We start from the raw sequence: 18,298 nt of genomic DNA on the forward strand, positions 1-18,298 counted from the left end.
AGGCCCCAGGCAAGGGGGTGGCTTCACTTCCTCTGGTGTGTCCTTGGAAGATTACAGCCCAGGTGAACAGGGTTCAAATATATTGGATCCTGTGCATTTGAAGAGGAAATGAGTAAAGATTCATGAGTTAATGTGGACATGCCAGGGAATTGAGGGGCCACGATAGAGACAAAACTTCAGGCCATGGGCTGAAGGCTGAGGCTTCTGTACCTCTAGCTTCTTGGATAGTGGGCCTGCTGAGCAATTGTGTGCTCTCAAATGTAATTTGATGGGTTTTGTTTCAATATATTTTGTTTTTTGCTTTGGTTTTTTACATGTAAGGAACTGTACCATGGTTTGAAGAAACTGGAGTGTCTTACCTAAGAGAAATTTGAAAAAAGGGACAATTCGGCAGCCAAGAATTTCTCAAATGCCCTTGGCTTTTTGAAAAATGTGACATAAAGTTGAACATGTCATATCCATGTCTCTTTACAAAAGATTTTACCTTCTATTTCATAGGAATTACTGTTTCTTTGAAAGGTCAGCCTGCACTGAAATAAAGATTATCCCTAGATTCCTCATTCTGCTTGAAACCACATCCTTTGTTAGTTATATTTTCTTACACAGAAACACTTGGAGATGACCACAGCAAGATTTTCCCATTGGTGGAATTTCCACGGAGACACATGAAGTAATACTGCACAACTTCAAGTGAAGTGCACTGTCCCTTGACAATTTCAAGTCTGGGCAAACCTCTAGTAACTGAAAATGTTAGAAAGTCTGAAAGTGAGTGAATGAAAATGGGCCTCTCCACATTTAGACAGGGCCTCTCCTGAAGCACACATTTGTGGAAAAAGTAATTATGAGAGGAATGAACTCCCAAAACAGAATGGAAATTTTCTTGTTTAGGCCTAGAACGCTATGGCCTGGAGCCCTGTGGTTCTAACTGGATGAGCAAAGTGTGAGCAGAGATCAAAGTAAAACACACACCATTTAGGCGACTCGATATTTAACCAGGTGTCCAGAGTAGTGGCCAACTGTACTTGTGTCAATTTGCTCAAATCCTGTCTTCACAAGAAAGTACATTCCAGCTCGACCAGTGACTAGAGGAGGACACATTTCAAAGGACTTGTAAAAAAAAGTCCAACACTGAATTTAGTGCAACACTTAATTTAGATGAAAGTAGCAGAGTCTGTTAGTCTTTCAAGTTTTAATAGGAGAAACTCATAACATGTAATAGCTGTTACATGAATAACTTCAGAGCTTTTGGAGAGGTCTAAATCACTATGAGGGAGGGCTTCCCAAACTCCCAAAGTTAAAAATAGTAAAACTAACAATTTGAAAAACCAATCAACCAATTAAATACAAACACTAGGTCCAAACGGTTTCTCTGGTTTTAAAACCACTTATGGAATGCACAACTATTGATGAGGCTTACTCTGCATTCTGCTTTACTCAGGCCCGGTACATGAGCAACTGTGAATGCAAAATTCAAAATGTTATGTGAAGTGACCATTTCATTGGTGAAACCATGACCCAATAGACATTTTCTCTTTTGAAACTCTGGACATTATCCATATATGTTTTCAAAGGGAAGGAATACACAGGATTTAGATTGATATTTTTTTCACTATTTTGTGTTCCACCAGATTTATTTGAAGATCTCCTGTCCTGCATCCCCTGCCCAATGCAGAAGGCCACACATAGGACAACCAACATGAGAACTTCACTGCAACAGCCTGATTAAATCACCATGAGAATATAATTTTCCTTTCATCATCAAAGATTTTTACATCAACTTAACCAGCTCTCTTGCTTTCCCATGGTTTTCCCTGGTTTTTGTACCTTGAAATGCGTGTGCACTCTTCTCAGTCTTGATCTCCATCTTCCCCCGTATTTCCAAACATATTCATCTGGGAAACATGTAAAGATCTTATCGGGGGTTTGTTTCATTGTTTTCAAATATCTGCCCTTGAAATTCAACTTCCACCACTGTCTCTCATATCCAAAGCTATGTGCTTGCAGAGGATTTCTGCTGAGAAATTTCACAGAAAGCTCTTATACTGCAGGTGAATGATTCCAGCAAGACTTGACTGAATAGCTTAGGGAACAGGAATCAGCCACATGACAGACATGACAAGGGAAAAGCATATGCTCAAGGATAGGACATGTCAGAGAACATCTGCCAGGGCCTGGCATATTTCATATCCCATTGAAAATACATCCATGTGTAAATTGGCAAGCATTTCCATCCCCAAATTCTGAGCAGTGAAGCCTTCAGTGAGAATCCTGTGGCATACCAGGCCAAGAATATTCATCCTATTTAAATCTTGCCCTACAAGGTCCTCTGTGCCACTGAGGTCTCCATGGCAACGCCCAGCATTGTGACTCAGGTCTCCTACTGCACACTTGGATCCTAGAGCCTAAAGTCCAGCTCACAATGGTGCTCAGCCAATCACAGCCCAGTGTGGTTGCCTGGCAACCTCAAGCTTGTGGCTTTCTGTGAACTGTTTCAGCCCAACTCTGCAGCTTTCCACCTCATACAACCACAGCCATTCCAATCATGCAGTATTTGATTAGACTCTCTATGTTGCCTCAGAATTTTTTTTACAGTTGTAGTGATCAAGAAAATTTGACATATTTTGAGAAGTGGAGGGAAGTGATTGAAAGACCTTTTGGTCTGTCTGTGGTCGATGTGTTCCAAACTTGACTACCCCAGTCTTTTAAATTTTCAAACCTAGAGCCTAAAATCCACCTCACAGTGATGTTCAGTCAATCTCAGCCCAGGGTGGTTGCCTGGCAACCACGAGCCTGTGGATTTCTGTGAACAGTTTCAGCCCAACTCTGTAGCTTTCCACCTCATACAACCACAGCCATTCCAATCAGGCAGTATTTGATTCACCTCTCTAAGTTTCCTCAGAGTTTTCTTTGAAGTTGTGGTGACCAAGGAAATTTGACATATTTTGACAAGTGGAGGGAAGTAATTGGCTCTGTCTTTAGCTCTGTTGGTGGTACATGGGTTCCAAACCTGACTAGCCCAGTCTATTCAATTTTCAAACTTAGAAAGCCAAAGGTTTCAAGGGAGGAAAGAAAATACCACAATGATTTGGGTTCTGCCAAGTTTCTGGTGGCTTGGGAAGCAAACTTGCAAACGATACATGAAGTCTCTGCTGGATTACTGCCACCATGGTAGTATCAGTTAGCACTAAAACCCAGCAACCATAAGATGAGTCCCAAAATGAAAGTGAATCCTTGCAGTGCATGAATATTTGGAGTGCCTGCTTCAACTATCCAGCTTCCTCGGGGTTCATTTGTCTGCAATAGCTATTTCAAGGAGGTCTGCAGGCATTCCAGCATATCCCTGAACACTAAACATGAGGTACTAGCTCAATACCTAAACCAACATAATGCTAGATAGCTTGTCACCAGCAGGTTTTCCCAGATTTCAATTGTAACATGGTGAAAGGGAAACCCTTAGAAAAGGGATGCAAATGCCCCTTTCACTAAAAATCCCAGGTATTTTCTCATGGCATGGAATATTTAGACTCCACAACTCATGTAGTGAACCTCGGGACCTAGACCAAGTGTGTCTAGTTTTCTGTTGTCCTCTTTTTGGAAACAGCATCTTATGTAGTTGTTGAAAGAGGCCTTGAGATTAATTCATAGCTCACAATGGACTGGAACTCCCAAGGATCCATCCACCTCAGCCCACAGATTGCTGGGATTATAGGCATGAGCGACCATGCCACGCATGTGCACAGAGATTCTTACATAATTTGTGAAATCCCACTACTGGTCTATAGTTAGCTTCTGTGTTTCAGGCTTTAGGAATATTCCTCTCTTTGTTTTGGCTCCCCTTGTTCAGGTTTCCATTTCTATTGTGATAACTTCCAAGGCCCCAGGCAAGGGTGTGGCTGCCCTTCCTCTGGTGTGTCCTTGGATGATTACAGCCCAGATGAACAGGGTTCAAATATATTGGATCCTGTGCATTTGAAGAGGAAATGAGTTAAATTCATGAGTTAATGTGGACATGCCAGGGAACTGAGGGGCCATGATAGAGACAAAACTTCAGGCCATGGGCTGAAGGCTGAGGCTTCTGTACCTCTAGCTTCTTGAATAGTGGGCCTGCTGAGCAATTGTGTGCTCTCAAATGTAATTTGATGGGTTTGGTTTTAATTTATTTTGTTTTTTGCTTTGGTTTTTTACATGGAAGGAACAGTACTATGGTTTGAAGCAACTGGAGTGTCTTACCTAAGAGAAATTTGAAAAAAGGGACAATTCAGCCGCCAAGAATTTCTCAAATCCCCTTGGCTTTTCACAAAATGTGACATAAAGTTGAGCATGTCATATCCATGTCTCTTTACAAAAGATTTTACCTCCTATTTCATAGGAATTACTGTTTCTTTTAAAGGTCAACCTGCACTGAAATAAAGATTATCCCTCCATTCCTCATTCTGCTTGAAACCACATCCTTTGTTAGTTATATTGTCTTAGGCAGAAACACTTGTAGATGACTACAGCAAGAGTTTCCCATTGGTGGAACTTCCACGGAGACACATGAAGTAATATTGCACAACTTCAAGTGAAGTGCACTGTCCCTTGACAATGGCAAGTCTGGGCAAACCTCTAGTAACTGAAAATCTTAGACAGTCTGAAAGTTAGTGAATGAAAATGGGCCTATCCACATTTAGACAGGGCCTCTCCTGAAGCACACATTTGTGGAAAAAGTAATTATGTGAGACGAATGTACTCCCAAAACGGAATGGAAATTTTCTTGTTTAGGCCTTGAACGCTAGGGCCTGGAGCCCTGTGGTTCTAACTGGATGAGCAAAGTGTGAGCAGAGATCAAAGTAAAACACACACCATTTAGGCAACTCGATATTTAACCAGGTTTCCAGAGTAGTGGCAAACTGTACTTGTGTCAATTTGCTCAAATCCTGTCTTCACAAGAAAGTACATTCCAGCACGACCAGTGACTAGAGGAGGACACATTTCAAAGGCCTTGTAAAAAAAAGTCCAACACTGAATTTAGCGCAACACTGAATTTAGATGAAAAGTAGCAGAGTCTGTTAGACTTTCAAGTTTTAATAGGAGAAACTTATAACATGTAATAGCTGTTACATGAATAACTTCAGAGCTTTTGGAGAGGTCTAAATCACTATGAGTGAGGGCTTCCCTGACTCCCAAAGTTAAAAATAGTAAAACAAACAATTTGAAAAACCAATCAACCAATTAAATACAAACACTAGGTCCAAAGGGTTTCACTGGTTTGAAAACCACTTATGGAATGCACAACTATTGATGAGGCTTACTCTGCATTCTGCTTTACTCAGGCCTGGTACATGAGCAACTGTGAAAGCAAAATTCAAACTGTTATGTGAAGTGACAATTTCATTGGTGAAACCATGACCCAATACACATTTTCTCTTTTGAATCTCTGGACATTATCCATATATGTTCTCAAAGGGAAGGAATACACAGGATTTAGATTTATATTTTTTTCAGTATTTTGTGTTCCACCAGATTTATTTGAAGATCACTTGTCCTGCAACCACTGCCCAATGCAGAAGGCCACACATAGGACAACCAACATGAGAACTTCACTGCTACAGCCTGATTAAATCACCATGAGAATATAATTTTCCTTTCATCATCAAAGATTTTTACATCAAATTAACCAGCTCTCTTGCTTTCCCATGTTTTCCATGGTTTTTGTACCTTGAAATGGGTGTTCACTCTTCTCAGTCTTGATCTCCATCTTCCCCCATATTTCCAAACATATTCATCTGGGAAACATGTAAAGACCTTATTCGGGGCTTGTTTCATTGTTTTCAAATATCTGCCCTTGAAATTCAACTTCCACAACTCTCTCTCATATCCAAAGCTATGTGCTTGCAGAGGATTTCTGCTGAGATATTTCACAGAAAGCTCTTTTACTGCAGGTGAATGATTCCAGCAAGTCTTGAATGAATAGCTTAGGGAACAGGACTCAGCCAAATGACAGACATGACAAGGGAAAACCATATGCTCAAGGATAGGACATGTCAGAGAACATCTGCCAGGCCCTGGCATATTTCATATCCCATTGAAAGTACATCCATGTGTAGATTGGCAAGCATTTCCATCCCCAAATTCTGAGCAGTGAAGCCTTCAGTGAGAATCCTGTGGCATACCAGGCAAAGAATATTCAACCTATTTAAATCTTGCCCTACAAGGTCCTCTGTGCCACTGAGGTCTCCATGGCAACGCCCAGCATTGTGACTCAGGTCTCCTACTGCACACTTGTATCCTAGAGCCTAAAGTCCAGCTCACAATGGTGCTCAGCCAATCACAGCCCAGTGTGGTTGCCTGGCAACCACAAGCTTGTGGCTTTCTGTGAACTGTTTCAGCCCAACTCTGCAGCTTTCCACGTCATACAACCACAGCCATTCCAATCATGCAGTATTTGATTAGCCTCTCTATGTTGCCTCAGAATTTTTTTTACAGTTGTAGTGATCAAGAAAATTTGACATATTTTGAGAAGTAGAGGGAAGTAATTGAAAGACCTTTTGGTCTGTCTGTGGTCGATGTGTTCCAAACTTGACTACACCAGTCTTTTAAATTTTCTAACCTAGAGCCTAAAATCCACCTCACAGTGATGTTCAGGCAATCTCAGCCCAGGGTGGTTGCCTGGCAACCACAAGCCTGTGGATTTCTGTGAACAGTTTCAGCCCAACTCTGCAGCTTTCCACCTCATACAACCACAGCCATTCCAATCAGGCAGTATTTGATTCACCTCTCTAAGTTGCCTCAGAATTTTCTTTGAAGTTGTGGTGACCAAGCAAATTTGACATATGTTGACAAGTGGAGGGAAGTTATTGGCTCTCTCTTTAGCTCTGTTGGTGGTACATGGGGTCCAAACCTGACTAGCCAAGTCTATTCAATTTTCAAACTTAGAAAGCCAAATATTTCAGTGGAAGAAAGAAAGTGCCACAATGATTTGTGTTCTGCCAAGTTTCTGGTGGCTTGGGAAGCAAACCTGCAAACCATACATGCAGTCTCTGATGGATTACTGCCACCATGGTAGTATCAGTTAGCACTAAAAGCCAGCAACCAGAAGATGAGTCCCAAAATGAAAGTGAATCCTTGCAGTGCATGAATATTTGGAGTGCCTGCTTCAACTATCCAGCTTCCTCAGGGTTCACTTGCCTGCAATAGCTATTTCAAGGAGGTCTGCAGCCATTCAAGCATTACCCTGAACACTAAACATTAGGTACTAGCTCAATACTTAAACCAACATAATGCTAGATAGCTTGTCACCAGCAGGTTTTCTCAGAATTCAAATGTAACATGGTGAAAGGGAATCCCTTAGAAAAGGGATGCAAATGCCCCTTTCACTAACAATCCCAAGTGTTTTCTCATGGCATGGAATATTTAGACTCCACAACTCATGTAGTTAACCCCAGGACCTAGACCAAGTGTGTTTAGTTTTCTGTTGTCCTCTTTTTGGAAACAGCATCTTATGTAGTTGTTGAAAGTGGCCTTGAGATAAATTCTTAGCCCATGATGGACTGGAACTCCCAAGTATCCATCCACCTCAGCCCCCAGATTGCTGGGATTATAGGCATGAGCGACCATGCCAAGCATGTGCACAGAGATTCTTACATAATTTGTGAAATCCCACTACTGGTCCATAGGTAGCTTCTGTGTTTGAGACTTTAGCAATATTCCTCTCTTTGTTTTGGCTCCCCTTGTTCAGGTTTCCATTTCTATTGTGATAAGCTCCAAGGCCCCAGGCAAGGGGGTGGCTGCCCTTCCTCTGGTGTGTCCTTGGATGATTACAGCCCAGGTGAACAGGGTTCAAATATATTGGATCCTGTGCATTTGAAGAGGAAATGAGTAAAGATTCATGAGTTAATGTGGACATGCCAGGGAATTGAGGGGCCATGATAGAGACAAAACTTCAGGCCATGGGCTGAAGGCTGAGGCTTCTGTACTTCTAGCTTCTTGAATAGTGGGCCTGCTGAGCAATTGTGTGGTCTCAAATGTAATTTGATGGGTTTTGTTTTAATTTATTTTGTTTTTTGCTTTGGTTTTTTACATGGAAGGAACAGTACCTTGGTTTGAAGAAACTGGAGTGTCTTACCTAAGAGAAATTTGAAAAAAGGGACAATTCAGCAGCCAAGAATTTCTCAAATGCCCTTGGCTTTTTAAAAAATGTGACATAAAGTTGTACATGTCTTATCCATGTCTCTTTACAAAAGATTTTACCTCCCATTTCATAGGAATTACTGTTTCTTTGAAAGGTCAAACTGCACTGAAATAAAGATTATCCCTCCATTCCTCATTCTGCTTGAAACCACATCCATTGTTAGTTATATTGTCTTATGCAGAAACACTTCGAGATGACTACAGCAAGAGTTTCCCATTGGTGGAATTTCCACGGACACACATGAAGTAATACTGCACAACTTTAAGTGAAGTGCACTGTCCCTTGAAAATGGCAAGTCTGGGCAAACCTCTAGTAACTGAAAATCTTAGAAAGTCTGAAAGTAAGTAAATGAAAATGGGCGTCTCCACATTTAGACAGGGCCTCTCCTGAAGCACACATTTGTGGAAAAAGTAATTAGGAAAGACGAATGAACTCCCAAAACGGAATGGATATTTTCTTATTTCGTCCTAGAACGCTATGGCCTGGAACTCTGTGGTTTTAACTGGATGAGCAAAGTGTGAGCAGAGATCAAAGTAAAACACACACCATTTAGCCAACTCGATATTTAACCAGGTGTCCAGAGTAGTGGCAAACTGTACTTGTGTCAATTTGCTCAAATCCTGTCTTCACAAGAAAGTACATTCCAGCACGACCAGTGACTAGAGGAGGACACATTTCAAAGGACTTCTAAAAAAAAGTCGAACACTGAATTTAGCGCAACACTGAATTTAGATGAAAAGTAGCAGAGTCTGTTAGTCTATCAAGTTTTATTAGGAGAAACTTATAACATGTAATAGCTGTTACATGAATAACTTCAGAGGTTCTGGAGAGGTCTAAATCACTATGAGTGAGGGCTTCCCTGACTCCCAATGTTAAAAATAGTAAAACAAACAATTTCAAAAACCAATTAACCAATTAAATACAAACACTAGGTATAAAGGGTTTCACAGGTTTTAAAACCACTTATGGAATGCACAACTATTGATGAGGCTTACTCTGCATTCTGCTTTACTCAGGCCCGGTACATGAGCAACTGTGAAAGCAAAATTCAAAATGTTATGTGAAGTGACCATTTCATTGGTGAAACCATGACCCAATAGACATTTTTTCTTTTGAAACTCCAGACATTATCCATATATGTTCTCAAAGGGAAGGAATACACAGTATTTACATTGATATTTTTTTCACTATTTTGTGTTCCACCAGATTTATTTGAAAATATCCTGTCCTGCATCCACTGCCCAATGCAGAAGGCCACACATAGGACAACCAACATGAGAACTTCACTGCTACAGCCTGATTAAATCACCATGAGAATATAATTTTCCTGTCATCATCAAAGATTTTTACATCAAATTAACAAGCTCTCTTGCTTTCCCATGTTTTTCCCTGGTTTTGGTACCTTGAAATGTGTGTGCACTCTTCTCAGTCTAGATCTCCTTCTTCCCCAATATTTCCAAACATATTCATCTGGGAAACATGTAAAGATCTTATTTGGGGCTTGTTTCATTGTTTTCAAATATCTGCCCTTGAAATTCAACTTCCACCACTGTCTCTCATATCCAAAGCTATGTGCTTGCAGAGGATTTCTGCTGAGAAATTTCACAGAAAGCTCTTATACTGCAGGTGAATGATTCCAGCAAGTCTTGCCTGAATAGCTTAGGGAACAGGACTCAGCCAAATGACAGACATGACAAGGGAAAAGCATATGCTCAAGGATAGGACATGTCAGAGAACATCTGCCAGGCCCTGGCATATTTCATATCCCATTGAAAGTACATCCATGTGTAGATTGGCAAGCATTTCCATCCCCAAATTCTGAGCAGTGAAGCCTTCAGTGAGAATCCTGTGGTATACCAGGCCAAGAATATTCATCCTATTTAAATCTTGCCCTACAAGGTCCTCTGTGCCACTGAGGTCTCCATGACAATGCCCAGCATTGTGACTCAGGTCTCCTACTGCATACTTGTATCCTAGAGCCAAAAGTCTAGCTCACAATGGTGCTCAGCCAATCACAGCCCAGTGTGGTTGCCTGGCAACCACAAGCTTGTGGCTTTCTGTGAATTCTTTCAGCCCAACTCTGCAGCTTTCAACCTCATACAACCACAGCCATTCCAATCATGCAGTATTTGATTAGCCTCTCTATGTTGCCTCAGAATTTTTTTTACAATTGTAATGATCAAGAAAATTTGACATATTTTGAGAAGTGGAGGGAAGTAATTGAAAGACCTTTTGGTCTGTCTGTGTTCGATGTGTTCCAAACTTGACTACCGCAGTCTTTTAAATTTTCAAACCTAGAGCCTGAAATCCACCTCACAGTGATGTTCAGCCAATCTCAGCCCAGTGTTTTTGCCTTGCACCCAAAAGTCAGTGGATTTCTGTGAAAAGTTTCAGCCCAACTCTGCAGCTTTCCACCTCATACAACCACAGCCTTTCCAATCAGGCAGTATTTGATTCACCTCTATAAGTTGCCTCAGAATTTTCTTTGAAGTTGTGGTGACCAAGCAAATTTGACATATTTTGACAAGTGGAGGGAAGTAATTGGCTCTGTCTTTAGCTCTGTTGGTGGTACATGGGGTCCAAACCTGACTAGCCCAGTCTATTCAATTTTCAATCTTAGAAAGCCAAATGTTTCAGGGGAGGAAAGAAAATGCCACAATGATTTGTGTTCTGCCAAGTTTCTGGTGGCTTGGGAAGCAAACCTGCAAACCATACATGCAGTCTCTGCTGGATTACTGCCACCATGGTAGTATCAGTTAGCACTAAAAGCCAGCAAGCAGAAGAAGAGTCCCAAAATGAAAGTGAATCCTTGCAGTGCAAGAATATTTGGAGTGCCTGCTTCAACTATCCAGCTTCCTTGGGGTCACTTGTCTGCAATAGCTATTTCAAGGAGGTCTGCAGCCATTCCAGCATAACCCCGAACACTAAACATGAGGTACTAGCTCAATACCTAAACCAACATAATGCTAGATAGCTTGTCACCAGCAGGTTTTCCCAGAATTCTAATGTAACATGATGAAAGGGAAACCCTTACAAAAGGGATGCAAATGCCCCTTTCACTAAAAATCCCTGGTATTTTCTCATGGCATGGAATATTTAGACTCCACAACTCATGTAGTGAACCCCGGGACCTAGACCAAGTGTGTCTAATTTTCTGTTGTCCTCTTTTTGGAAACAGCATCTTATGTAGTTTTTGAAAGAGGCCTTGAGATAAATTCTTAGCCCATGATGGACTGGAACTCCCAAGGATCCATCCACCTCAGCCCACAGATTGCTGGGATTATAGGCATGAGCGACCATGCCAAACATGGCACAGAGATTCTTACATAATTTGTGAAATCCCACTACTGGTCCTTAGGTAGCTTCAGTGTTTCAGACTTTAGGAATATTCCTCTCTTTGTTTTGGCTCCCCTTGTTCAGGTTTCCATTTCTATTGTGATAAGCTCCAAGGCCCCAGGCAAGGGGGTGGCTGCCCTTCCTCTGGTGTGTCCTTGGATGATTACAGCCCAGGGGAACAGGGTTCAAATATATTGGATCCTGTGCATTTGAAGAGGAAATGAGTAAAGATTCATGAGTTAATGTGGACATGCCAGGGAATTGAGGGGCCATGATAGAGACAAAACTTCAGGAAATGGGCTGAAGGCTGAGGCTTCTTTTCCTCTAGCTTCTTGAATAGTGGGTCTGCTGAGCAATTGTGTGCTCTCAAATGTAATTTGATGGGTTTTGTTTTAATTTATTTTGTTTTTTGCTTTGGTTTTTTACATGGAAGGAACAGTACCATGGTTTGAAGAAACTGGAGTGTCTTACCTAAGAGAAATTTGAAAAAAGGGAGAATTCAGCAGCCAAGAATTTCTCAAATGCCCTTGGCTTTTTAAAAAATGTGACATAAAGTTGAGCATGTCATATCCATGTCTCTTTACAAAAGATTTTACCTCCTATTTCATAGGAATTACTGTTTCTTTGAAAGGTCAACCAGCACTGAAATAAAGATTATCGCTCCATTCCTCATTCTGCTTGAAACCATATCCTTTGTTAGTTATATTTTCTTATGCAAAAACACTTGGAGATGACTACAGCAAGAGTTTCCCATTGGTGGAATTTCCACAGACACACATGAAGTAATACTGCACTACTTCAAGTGAAGTGCACTGTCCCTTGAAAATGGCAAGTCTGGGCAAACCTCTAGTAACTGAAAATCTTAGAAAGTCTGAAAGTAAGTAAATGAAAATGGGCGTCTCCACATTTAGACAGGGCCTCTCCTGAAGCACACATTTGTGGAAAAAGTAATTATGAGAGACGAATGAACTCCCAAAACGGAATGGATATTTTCTTGTTTAGGCCTAGAACGCTATGGCCTGGAGCCCTGTGCTTCTAACTGGATGAGCAAAGTGTGGGCAGAGATCAAAGGAAAACACACACCATTTAGGCAACTCGATATTTAACCAGAGTAGTGGCAAACTGTACTTGTGTCAATTTGCTCAAATCCTGTCTTCACAAGAAAGTACATTCCAGCACGACCAGTGACTAGAGGAGGACACATTTCAAATAAATTGTAAAAAAAAAGTCCAACACTGAATTTAGCGCAACACTGAATTTAGATGAAAAGTACCAGAGTCTGTTAGTCTTTCAAGTTTTAATAGGAGAAACTCATGACATGTAATAGCTGTTACATGAATAACTTCAGAGCTTTTGGAGAGGTCTAAATCACTATGAGTGAGGGCTTCCCTGACTCCCAAAGTTAAAAATAGGAAAACAAACAATTTGAAAAACCAATCAACCAATTAAATACAAACACTAGGTCCAAAGGGTTTCACTGGTTTTAAAACCACTTAGGGAATGCACAACTATTGATGAGGCTTACTCTGCATTCTGCTTTACTCAGGCCCGGTACATGAGCAACTGTGAAAGCAAAATTCAAAACGTTATGTGAAGTGACAATTTCATTGGTGAAACCATGACCCAATAGACATTTTCTCTTTTGAAACTCCTGACATTATCCATATATGTTCTCAAAGGCAAGGAATACACAGGATTTAGATTGATATTTTTTTCACTATTTTGTGTTCCACCAGATTTATTGAAGATCTCATGTCCTGCATCCACTGCCCAATGCAGAAGGCCACACATAGGACAACCAACATGAGAACTTCACTGCTACAGCCTGATTAAATCATCATGAGAATATAATTTTCCTTTCATCATCAAAGATTTTTACATCAAATTAACAAGTTCTCTTGCTTTCCCATGTTTTTCCCTGGTTTTTGTACCTTAAAATGGGTGTTCACTCTTCTCAGTCTTGATCTTCATCTTCCCCAGTATTTCCAAACATATTCATCTCGGAAACATGTAAAGATCTTATTCGGGGCTTGTTTCATTGTTTTCAAATATCTGCCCTTGAAATTCAACTTCCACCACTGTCTCTCATATCCAAAGCTATGTGCTTGCAGAGGATTTCTGCTGAGAAATTTCACAGAAAGCTCTTATACTGCAGGTGAATGATTCCAGCAAGTCTTGACTGAATAGCTTAGGGAACAGGACTCAGCCAAATGACAGACATGACAAGGGAAAAGCATATGCTCAAGGATAGGACATGTCAGAGAACATCTGCCAGGCCCTGGCATATTTCATATCCCATTGAAAGTACATCCATGTGTAGATTGGCAAGCATTTCCATCCCCAAATTCTGAGCAGTGAAGCCTTCAGTGAGAATCCTGTGGCATACCAGGCCAAGAATATTCATCCTATTTAAATCTTGCCCTACAAGGTCCTCTGTGCCACTGAGGTCTCCATGGCAACACCCAGGATTGTGACTCAGGTCTCCTACTGCACACTTGTATCCTAGAGCCTAAAGTCCAGCCCACAATGGTGCTGAGCCAATCACAGCCCAGTGTGGTTGCCTGGCAACCACAAGCTTGTGGCTTTCTGTGAACTGTTTCAGCCCAAGTCTGCAGCTTTCCAGCTCATACAACCACAGCCATTCCAATCAGGCATTATTTGATTCACCTCTCTAAGTTGCCTCAGAATTTTCTTTGAAGTTGTGGTGACCAAGCAAATTTGACATATTTTGACAAGTGGAGGGAAGTAATTGGCTCTGTCTTTAGCTCTGTTGGTGGTACATGGGGTCCAAACCTGACTAGTCCTGTCTATTCAACTTTCAAACTTAGAAAGCCAAATGTTTCAGGGGAGGAAAGAAAATGCCACAATGATTTGTGTTCTGCCAAGTTTCTGGTGGCATGGGAAGCAAACTTGCAAACCATACATGCAGTCTCCTGGATTACTGCCACCATTGTAGTATCAGTTAGCAGTAAAAGCCAGCAACCAGAAGATGAGTCCCAAAAGGAAAGTGAATCATTGCAGTGCATGAATATTTGGAGTGCCTGCTTCAACTATCCAGCTTCCTCGGGGTTCACTTGTCTGCAATAGCTATTTCAAGGAGGTCTGCAGCCATTCCAGCATAACCCCGAACACTAAACATAAGGTACTAGCTCAATACCTAAACCAACATAATGCTAGATAGCTTGTCACCAGCAGGTTTTCCAAGAATTCAAATGTAACATGGTGAAAGGGAAACCCTTAGAAAAGGGATGCAAATGCCCCTTTCACTAAAAATCCCAGGTATTTTCTCATGGCATGGAATATTTTGACTCCACAACTCATGTAGTGAACCCCAGGACCTAGACCAAGTGTGTCTAGTTTTCTGTTGTCCTCTTTTTGGAAACAGCATCTTATGTAGTTGTTGAAAGAGGCCTGGAGATAAATTAATAGCCCATCATGGACTGGAACTCCCAAGGATCCATCCACGTCAGCCCCCAGATTGCTGGGATTATAGGCATGAGCGACCATGTCAAGCATGTTCACAGAGATTCTTACATAATTTGTGAAATCCCACTACTGGTCTATAGGTAGCTTCTGTGTTTCAGGCTTTAGGAATATTCCTCTCTTTGTTTTGGCTCCCCTTGTTCAGGTATCCATTTCTATTGTGATAAGCTCCAAGGCCCCAGGCAAGGGGGTGGCTGCCCTTCCTCTGGTGTGTCCTTGGATGATTACAGCCCAGGTGAACAGGGTTCAAATATATTGGATCCTGTGCATTTGAAGAGGAAATGAGTAAAGATTCATGTGTTAATGTGGACATGCCAGGAAATTGAGGGGCCATGATAGAGACAAAACTTCAGGCCATGGGCTGAAGGCTGAGGCTTCTGTACCTCTAGCTTCTTGAATAGTGGGCCTGCTGAGCAATTGTGTGCTCTCAAATGTAATTTGATGGGTTTTGTTTTAATTTATTTTGTTTTTTGCTTTGGTTTTTACATGGAAGGAACAGTACCATGGTTTGATGAAACTGGAATGTCTTACCTAAGAGAAATTTGAAAAACGGGACAATTCAGCAGCCAAGAATTTCTCAAATGCCCTTGGCTTTTTAAAAAATGTGACATAAAGTTGAGCATGTCTTATCCATGTCTCTTTACAAAAGATTTTACCTCCTATTTCATAGGAATTACTGTTACTTTGAAATGTCAACCTGCACTGAAATAAAGATTATCACTCCATTCCGCATTCTGCTTGAAACTACATCCTTTGTTAGTTATATTTTCTTAAGCAGAATCACTTGGAGATGACTACAGCAAGAGTTTCCCATTGGTGGAATTTCCACGGACACACATGAAGTAATACTGCACAACTTCAAGTGAAGTGCACTGTCCCTTGACAATGGCAAGTCTGGGCAAACCTCTAGTAACTGAAAATTTTAGAAAGTCTGAAAGTGAGTGAATGAAAATGGGCGTCTCCACATTTATACAGGGCCTCTCCTGAAGCACACATTTGTGGAAAAAGTAATTATGAGAGACGAATGAACTCCCAAAACGGAATGGAAATTTTCTTGTTTAGGCCTAGAACGCTATGGCCTGGAGCCCTATGGTTCTAACTGGATGAGCAAAGTGTGAGCAGAGATCAAAGTAAAACACACACCATTTAGGCAACTCGATATTTAACCAGGTGTCCAGAGTAGTGGCAAACTGTACTTGTGTCAATTTGCTCAAATCCTGTCTTCACAAGAAAGTACATTCCAGCACGACCAGTGACTAGAGGAGGACACATTTCAAAGGACTTGTAAAAAAAAGTCCAACACTGAATTTAGATGAAAAGTAGCAGAGTCTATTAGTCTTTCAAGTTTTAATAGGAGAAACTTATAACATGTAATAGCTGTTACATGAATAACTTCAGAGCTTCTGGAGAGTTCTAAATCACTATGAATGAGGGCTTCCCTGACTCCCAAAGTTAAAAATAGTACAACAAAAAATTTGAAAAACCAATCAACCAATTAAATACAAACACTAGGTCCAAATCGTTTCACTGGTTTTAAAACGACTTATGGAATGCACAACTATTGATGAGGCTTACTCTGCATTCTGCTTTACTCAGGCCCTGTACATGAGCAACTGTGAAACCAAAATTCAAAATGTTATGTGAAGTGACCATTTCATTAGTGAAACTATGACCCAATAGACATTTTCTCTTTTGAAACTCAGGACATTATTCATATATGTTCTCAAAAGGAAGGAATACACAGGATTTAGCTTGATATTTTTTTCACTATTTTGTGTTCCACCAGATTTATTTGAAGATCTCCAGTCCTGCATCCACTGCCCAATGCAGAAGGCCACACATAGGACAACCAACATGAGAACTTCACTGCTACAGCCTGATTAAATCACCATGAGAATATAATTTTCCTTTCATCATCAAAGATTTTTACATCAAATTAACCAGCTCTCTGGCTTTCCCATGTTTTTCCCTGGTTTTTGTACCTTGAAATGGGTGTGCACTCTTCTCAGGCTTGATCTCCAGTCTTCCCCTGTATTTCCAAACATATTCATCTGGGAAACATGTAAAGATCTTATTCGGGGCTTGTTTCATTGTTTTCAAATATCTGCCCTTGAAATTCAACTTCCACCAGTGTCTCTCATATCCAAAGCTATGTGCTTGCAGAGCATTTCTGCTGAGAATTTTAACAGTAAGCTCTTATACTGCAGGTGAATGATTCCAGCAAGTCTTGACTGAATAGCTTAGGGAACAGGACTCAGCCAAATGACAGACATGACAAGGGAAAAGCATATGCTCAAGGATAGGACATGTCAGAGAACATCTGCCAGGCCCTGGCATATTTCATATCCCATTGAAAGTAAATCCATGTGTAGATTGGCAAGCATTTCCATCCCCAAATTCTGAGCAGTGAAGCCTTCAGTGAGAATCCTGTGGCATACCAGGCAAAGAATATTCATCCTATTTAAATCTTGCCCTACCAGGTCCTCTGTGCCACTGAGGTCTCCATGGCAACGCCCAGCATTGTGACTCAGGTCTCCTACTGCACACTTGTATCCTAGAGCCTAATCCAGCTCACACTGGTGCTCAGCCAATCACAGCCCAGTGTGGTTGCCTGGCAACCACAAGCTTGTGGCTTTCTGTGAACTGTTTCAGCCCAACACTGCAGCTTTCACCCTCTTACAACCACAGCCTTTCCAATCATGCAGTATTTGATTAGCCTCTCTATGTTGCCTCAGAATTTTTTTTACAGTTGTAGTGATCAAGAAAATTTGACATATTTTGAGAAGTGGAGGGAAGTAATTGAAAGATCTTTTGGTCTGTCTGTGGTCGATGTGTTCCTAACTTGACTACCCCAGTCTTTTAAATTTTCAAACCTAGAGCCTAAAATCAACCTCACAGTGATGTTCAGCTAATCTCACCAAGTGTGGTTGATTGGCAACCACAAGCCTGTGGATTTCTGTGAACAGTTTCAGCCCAACTCTGCAGCTTTCCACCTCATGCAACCACAGCCATTCCAATCAGAAAGTATTTGATTCACCTCTATATGTTGCCTCTGAATTTTCTTTGAAGATGTGGTGACCAAGCAAATTTGACATATTTTGACAAGTGGAGGGAAGTAATTGGCTCTGTCTTTCGCTCTTTGGTGGTACATGGGGTCCAAACCTGACTAGCCAGCACAGTCTATTCAATTTTCAAACTTAGAAAGCCAAACGTTTCAGGGGAGGAAAGAACGTGCCACAATGATTTATGTTCTGCCAAGTTTCTGGTGGCTTGGGAAGCAAACTTGCAAAGCATACATGCAGTCTCTGC

Source organism: Cavia porcellus, unplaced genomic scaffold (assembly GCF_034190915.1).
Source record: "Cavia porcellus strain 051 isolate PalLab524CR breed Dunkin Hartley unplaced genomic scaffold, mCavPor4.1 scaffold_36, whole genome shotgun sequence".
In the NCBI taxonomy this organism is placed as follows: Eukaryota; Metazoa; Chordata; class Mammalia; order Rodentia; family Caviidae; genus Cavia; species Cavia porcellus.